Source organism: Apis florea, unplaced genomic scaffold (genome assembly GCF_048593485.1).
Source record: "Apis florea isolate Af1SG1 unplaced genomic scaffold, ASM4859348v1 contig_2291_pilon, whole genome shotgun sequence".
Classification (NCBI taxonomy): Eukaryota; Metazoa; Arthropoda; class Insecta; order Hymenoptera; family Apidae; genus Apis; species Apis florea.
This window is the reverse complement of record NW_028256553.1, coordinates 4,990,049-4,997,787: the sequence shown is the minus strand read 5'-3', so window position 1 is coordinate 4,997,787 and position 7,739 is coordinate 4,990,049. Positions and strand designations below refer to the sequence as shown.

At 32.3% G+C, this 7,739-nt stretch overlaps 1 long non-coding RNA gene across 1 annotated transcript; it reads right to left on the bottom strand.

Annotated features, from left to right (window-relative positions):
- Nucleotides 1–307: 307 nt before the first annotated feature.
- On the bottom strand, nt 308–6,361 carry LOC147658323 (uncharacterized). The gene is made up of 2 exons (XR_015290759.1): nt 1,408–6,361; nt 308–981 (listed from the first exon to the last, which is right to left on the bottom strand). It is a non-coding gene; the product is annotated as an uncharacterized LOC147658323 (long non-coding RNA).
- Between the last annotated feature and the right edge of the window lie 1,378 nt (nt 6,362–7,739).

The following is a 7,739-nucleotide window of genomic DNA, read 5'->3' as shown; positions in this document are numbered from 1 at the left end:
ATAAGATACTAAAATTCTGCAATAGAATTTTATTCTCTAATTTTATATAAGAAGATTATATAACGTTCCATAACTTACACATACATTGCAGCGTGAGCCAACTATGTGTAATGTTTGGCGCGCATATTCGATTTCATTTCGAATGTTTAGAAAAAGAATCTTCAAGTATCAAGTATCATTAAGAAAACAAAAGTTGATAATTTTCGATAATTCAAATTCTTAATAATTCATCGTATTTTTAATTCTTCCAAATTGTATTCAACTAAATTGATTATCTTAAACAACGTCTTAAAATTTCTCTTAAAACTTTAAACTTTTAGTAATTTTCTATTCTCTATATTTACACATATTTTATTACACAATTGAAATAAAATATAACCAGAACAAAAATTTTTACGGACACCGTAAAAATAGTATATAGTAAGAAGCAACGTTCGCAGCTTTACTTATGAAGGCTTGGTTCCTTGGATGGAGAACAAGAGATAGCTGCAAAGGGGAGCGACAAAGAGAGAATGGATCAATACCGTGCGATACACGCCGAAGTAATTTCATTGTCCACTGTTAGCGACGGCTCACGTGTCGCGTGGCACGGCATGGCGTGCGCTTCTCTCTTTTACTCTCTCTCTCATTCTTTCTCTCATTTTTTCTCTCGTTCTTTTTCCCTTCCCTCTTTCACAGCTTTACCATCGTCTACACACAACAAGTTTCGTTCTTTTCTGCCTGTTCGGCTGCCCACCGTCTCTTTCTTTCTTCTCTCCGCGCCCCTCAAAATTTGTACTCTATCTTCGTTCTATCGTGTTTATGTCTTTGTCACTCTACACTTTACATAGTCCTTCTCTCCTCTTTACATGGAGGAAGGGGGGAGGGGAGGGGAAATAGAACCCTTATGGCACGAGTGATAGTCGCACGCTGCTACTGGGTATTGATCACCCTTCGCAATCAATGTTAACAACGCTGCTTACAGATGGCGAGATCAATTATCTAGATAATACACAGAAAACAATCAAAGACCTTCTCGTGGCCCGATGTTACTTTAGTGTGCCTAGTACATGTTGTTAAATTAATTTTTCAGATCGAGAAAACAAATATGAGATACCGGATTTGCGTGATATCCGCGAAAACTGTTTGTGAAAGTTTTTAGAGAATGCATGCGAGTTTTGTATCGGCTAGAATCAGAGTATGAAATCATTGAAAATAGGCGAGAGAGTATTGATTATCAAAAATCGCTCATAGTCGTTTCTTTTGATGATTGCAAGCGATGAAAAATTAAATGGAAAAAAATTGAACAATTTATTTGCAATGAGACCGATAAATTCAATTTTCTTATTGAAAAGAACGGAAGGAAAAAAAACAAAAAAGAGTAACAGACCATAAAATACTTCCATTTTATTAGGAATGTTTACTTACCAATCTAGAATCCTCCCCTCCATGTACAAATCGGGTAAAACGCGATTGCGAGTCTCACAGTCGATCTTTCACTCTCGGACATTTAGAGCGTTGACTTTCTCTTCTATCGCGAGTGTCATTCGTGTGAACCGCGCACGATATCCGCGACGTTCGTGACGACCAATCATGACCTTGTCGAGATGAATTGATTGCAAACCGGAACGGGGCGCAGCATATCGTTGATTATTTAGGTGAACTTTAAACGATATTATGAAAAAAAGAGTTGGCGATTGTATAGATTATGTTGGAATCGTGATGTTAATGTTTGGAAACTGATTGAATGTAAAACTAGGAATAAATTTGACATATAATGAAATTTATATATAGATTTTGTTTTACATTTAAGTTAAATAGAATTTATATGATGTTATAGGAGAAAGTATTCGAAACTTTGAGAAATGAATCACGTAAAATGTATATATATATATATATATATTATACCAATCATTAAACTATGCAATTTATATATATATATATAAATTGCATAGTTTAATGATTAGTTTCATTTATTTTCAATAATAATTAAAAATTTTAAATCTTTTTCATAGAAATATAGTATATTTACGTATATATTATAATAGTAATAGACATTTATATTATAATTTATATATTATATATTAATACATTTGTTTGTAATCATAATAAAATATTATAATAGATACAATTATAATACTGTATTTACATATATATTAAATATATTTATTTTTGTATTATATTTATCTTTTTATTATTTTTTATATTTTATAAATTAAAATTCTTTATATAATAAATTTTTTATTGTTTTTTATATATTTTATTCTAATATATTTCTTATTTATATATAAATCTTTTCTAAATTCATATTTTTATTCATATACCTTCAAATTTATATGTATTTTCGATTTAAAATATCATTTTTTATCAATTAATTCTCAAAATAAGAATATCCCAATTCTAAAACAGATTTCAAATCACTATCCATTAACCAATATATCTAACTAAATTGTCATATAAACAAGCCATGGCACGGGCCAAGTATCCAGTTTCGTCTAAAAAGTTACACGGTAATTATACAAACGTTATTTCTATGGTAGCTTGTGTATGAGATTTCTGTGGTCTATAGTGATCCTAACCTATCCTTGCACCCGTTAGACAGTAGTTCCTACATGGAAGTAAGTATATATTTTGTACCAATACATTTCCTATCAGGTTGCGCGCACGCGCTACTGTATATGGATGAAAACATTCATTCTGTAGTACACGAAGTGGCTAGCTGCTTGTCAGAACAAAATCTTTTACTCCGAAGCACAAGTTAGTCGCTGGCAAGCAAACTGTTGGTAGCAATAGGCCAGCAACGGTCATTTATGTTAGAGAAGCGGTGTGCATGTAGTTGTGAAGCATGCACGCGCGCGCGCATGAATGCGTATACACTCATAGACGCGTGCGCGTTGCAAATCGGATTTTCGTATGTATGCTCTAACACTGATTTCTAAGTGAACGATATGATTGGTAGACGCAAGAAAGAGAGAAGGGGAAAGAAGAACAGAATCACGAAGAAAGAATCTTTTCGTTCAGCAGAGACTGACTCACAATGAGTTCATGAACTAATGACGAACATATGCAATGGAAATTCCGAGCACACAAATAAAACCGTCAATAAGAATATTTGATGGCACGAGAAAGAATTGTGATCAAAATTGATAATTAAAAATATGTTTTTTTCATAATATTTTATTACTATCAATTTTAATATTTTTTCACAATTATGATTTTAATGTAGAAAGATAATTCTGATAATTTAAGGAAAATTAATCCTATAAAAAATAAATCTTTAGTTTACACAGACTAATTTCGGAATCGGTTAATGTAATTTCCTCACTAACAGGACAATCTATGGTTTATTATTATTTCAATCAAGCAATGTTCTTTTCTCTTTTCTGTTTGCTTTTGCTCATTTTATCTCTCACTTTCCTCTAGACGCTTTGTGGCCCGCACAAGGAAGGAGGCAATGGAATTCGTGTCTGTGGATCTTGCAGACGCATCCTCTCACTCTGCCCCCAACCACCTTTCTACGACGTCCCACGCTTTGCTTCTTCGCGCCGCTATCTCTTTCTTTTTCTTTCATTCTTTCTTTGTCTTTTTCTTTCTCCCTTCGTTCGGTTCAGTCGCGCGCAAGATACACATAGCCGACCAGATAGAAATAATACATTATTTAAATAATGTGGCGACTACGGTGCGTGACCTTCTCGTCGACGTCGCGCCTGATTCCCCTCTTTAACCTCTTCTCCTCTCGAACAGTGTGTGTGAGTCGTCACCCACCTCTTCTTACTTCCATTTCCCCTCCACCAATTCGTAGCTCACTCTTATACTATCCCCACTATTTCGATGAGCGCGCGAACGCATCCCCACCACTTTGCCATCTTCTGTTTCTCTTTCCTTCTTTCTCTTTTCTTGCACTTTTTCTCTCGCCCAATACTTCTCGGCCCTTGTTCCTCCGTCTTTGTTCGTTGTTCGTTCAATGTTTCGTTGACTCTTTCTCTTTCTCGTTCTTTTTCTCTCCTTATTGGTATACTCTCTTTTTCCTGTCATCTACTTTGCTCGATTCACTGTCCTTTTTCATTCTCGGCCCCACTACTCTCTATTCTCCAGCGACAGTTCTTGGCGGCTCTCTTCTTTCGACTGCAGATCCGTGACTTGCTTGTGTGCATTACAGGGTGGTTTACAAGGACGGAGAATTAAACTTCTTAAAACGGTTATGTGCTGCCGGTATATATGTTGGAACATCCGTATATATATTGCTAGTAGAATATAATGTGAATGATATTCACTTATGAAATGTTTAGATTCATAAGTATTTTTAAATTAATTGATTAAGAAAGATTCATTTCTTTTGTCATGGAAATCGTCTTTTGTGAAATTAAGAGAAAGATTGTTTAAATTTTATTGAAAGAAATAGATCTTTATATTTAATTTCTTCTTGTAAGTAAAATAATTTGAAAATAAATAGGTTGTAAATGGAAACAATTGATTGTGCTCTAATTGTTATGCAATTAGATGATGTGATTAAAAATATGCATTGTTTATAAAATATATCATATATATGATAATATTTTGATGCATATGAGATACTTTGAATCATGTTTTATGATGAAAATAACTAAATCATAAGAAAATTATTTATTATAAGATAGAGAAATAAGTAGTGTGTTCGATAACTGATTTTTAGGATAACAGCATGAAAATTATAGCAAAGTTGAACATAACGTTTTTCCGACCTTTCAAAATGTATTTTCTCGCGCCAGACATTGTATGTAGTTCAGAACTTCAGCTATCTGCCGTTAGGTTGCAGCACTCTTTGTCTGTTCTTTGAAACAGGGAAAATATTTTTTTTCTATCTTTTTAAGATATTTTCTGATCTTTTAATCTTGAATTATTAATATAAATATCAAATATATTAAAATTTTAAAAAACAATCTTGATAAATATTTTTCAATTAATATATATTTTATAAAAAACTTATCAGGAATAGGTATCAATTATACCAACAGAAAATTAACAAAAATTTTCTCAATTATTTTGTCAAAAATTATATAAATAATTTGTTTATATAAATGTTTAAATATCTTTTAAATTAATTTTCCCATATTCAAAATTTCTTCAAAAAAAAAAATTAATTTTTCTTCTTTTTTTATTTCCGAATTACATTCAGCGCCACGGTGGCGCTTCGAACGCGTTTCTTTTCCACGAAGCATTAGTCTAACTCTATGCTCAGTCCCCATATGTCACTTCAATGGGCCAAGGAAAAAAACGTAACAATACGTGGTACGGGGTCTAAAAAACATCATCGATTTTCTTTCTTTTCTCCAATGAAACTGCGACGACTTCGACAATACGAACACCCGCTAGAAGAATAAGCGTGTATACGAGTCGAGGTGCACGTAGTATTCTCAGCACTCATGTCGGCCCCTTCGTTTATCCGCTTCCAATTCCTGCACCCCTCCACAGCAAGCCACCCTCACTCTTTTCTCCCAACAATCCTTTACCCTCTCTTTCTTAAAACCACTCCTCATTTGGCGTGTGCGTTAGAGAACCGTGGCGGCGCTGTCGGCGCAGCTTCCTTCTTCCCCTTCGCACCACGCAGCGCCACTGAGAGCGAGGCTTGAACTGGCTCTGGCTCCGTCTATTGGCAGCGTTGCCAAGTGTCCTCGACCATCTGTAACCGTTCCTCTCCTGTTTATTGGTTTAATATTCAATACGGCTCGTGAGTCCGATGTGTAACAGGCTATGTAGGTGCACATTCAAGCATGCATACATATGTATTGAGAACTATATAACTGTGTACGTCATGCTCTCCTCGCTAATATGCCCTCTGTCCATTCTCTTTCTCGCATAGTCTATGTATCCATTTCCATCTTCTTTTCGCCCTTTCTTCATTGTATTGCTCGTTCACCAGTTCACTCATCGAGTAGCATCAACCTTCTTCTCCTTCTCCATCTCTTTCTTCTCTTCTATTTCTACGATCTTTCTTTTTCCTTTCTACATGCCTCTACCACAGAATCCGTATAAGTGTTGCGTACATTCGTATAAGTGTGCTCGCGCAGACGAGCCGATGCGCATAGTCAGGGGTTAACTATGTATAGTCGGATAATAGAGTTTGTCGAGTCGACATGCGCCCTTCTTGGACCAAGGTGCCGGCCTTGCCCCATATTTCTTCGAAATGGCCGGAGAGTCGAGTGACGTTCGATATCTTCAGCGTAGACGCGACGACGGAGAAGCGTCGCCAACAATGTTCATGCTATCGCTCATTTGACGAGCGAGAATATGGATTTATGCGAGATATATTTAACTGACGCTATGGAACTAATTTTTTTTTTTTAATTAGAATATATTAAAATATTATATTAGAATATATGTAATAATTAATGAATGCGATTGCTAAAAATCTAATGGATTCCTCAATGTTTGCATTATTCAATTTTATGAATAATAGTTGAAAGGATTAATTGATTTCGTGATTTTTTGTATAGTTCTTTTAATTTAAAATTTTCTAATTTTTTCTTTATTAGGTTTTTTAACTTTTTGAAGTCATTCAATGTTGATCATGTTTTTAAAATTGATAATAATAATAGCTTGAAACATGTTTAATTATAAATAATAAAAAATCTTTTGATTAATTGCAATTATCATTTCTTTTAATTATTAGATATGTAATTTCTGAATTGAATTCTAAGACGAATTTAATTCATAAATTAATGTAATTTAATTATTAAATTTTTTATTTTTTTGTAGATCTTTGTTTTTCTTTATATGTATATGATACAATATATTATGTTATATAATACAATTTTATATAATAATAATTTTCTTACTTTTTTTATATATACATATATCAAAAGATTTTCACATAAACAAAATGAATATTATGTAAAGTGTATTTTGAAAACAAAAGATAGACACTCTTAATAAAAGTAATAAAAATAATTAATGGTTAAATCCATATGATAATAAATGTATTCGATTTTACGTGATTATTATGTAATTATTTAATTCCATTGATTGAACAAGAAGAAAAAATCCTCGTTTCACAGAACATTGATTTGTGTATTACGTCAGCCCGATGATGCTCGGTGCGTGAAGTGCTATTGATTCGCCCCGCAGGCAGCATAGACAACCATATTCAATTTTCAACCATGCACTACAGTATGATTAAGTAACTAAACTAAGCAATCGGATACTCAAATATTGTTCTTCGCTCTCTGTTACAAGTTCATTTAACTTATTCAATGATCGATATTGAAGTACATATGCCCATTTATTTGCATTATCATTCATTGATCGACGAAACATATCGAAAATAAAAATCATTTGGTTGTATACTATTACTATAGAAATTACTAGGAATCTACTTAAATTCTAAAAAAATGTAATTCGATAGTTAATTTAAATAAATCAGTTATGATATAAACTTGGAGGAATATGTTTAATCGATGTTAATAATATAGAATCACATTTAATAGTAATGAGATTTAATAAATTTTCTAATAAAAGAATTTTTATATTCACTTATATAATTTTATATAACTTTATAGTAATATTTATTAACATCATTTTACTTTCTTTTTATTGATTTTAATAAGCTTAAAATATATTTTAATATAATAAAAGATTTCATTGAGTAACTTTTTTTTTTTTACATATAATCGATCGATTTTAATTTTTAAATTATTTGCAAAAAATATATTTTGATACTATTGAATTTTGTCTATATGTGTAACAGTATATATATACATATATATATAATTGATATACGTATA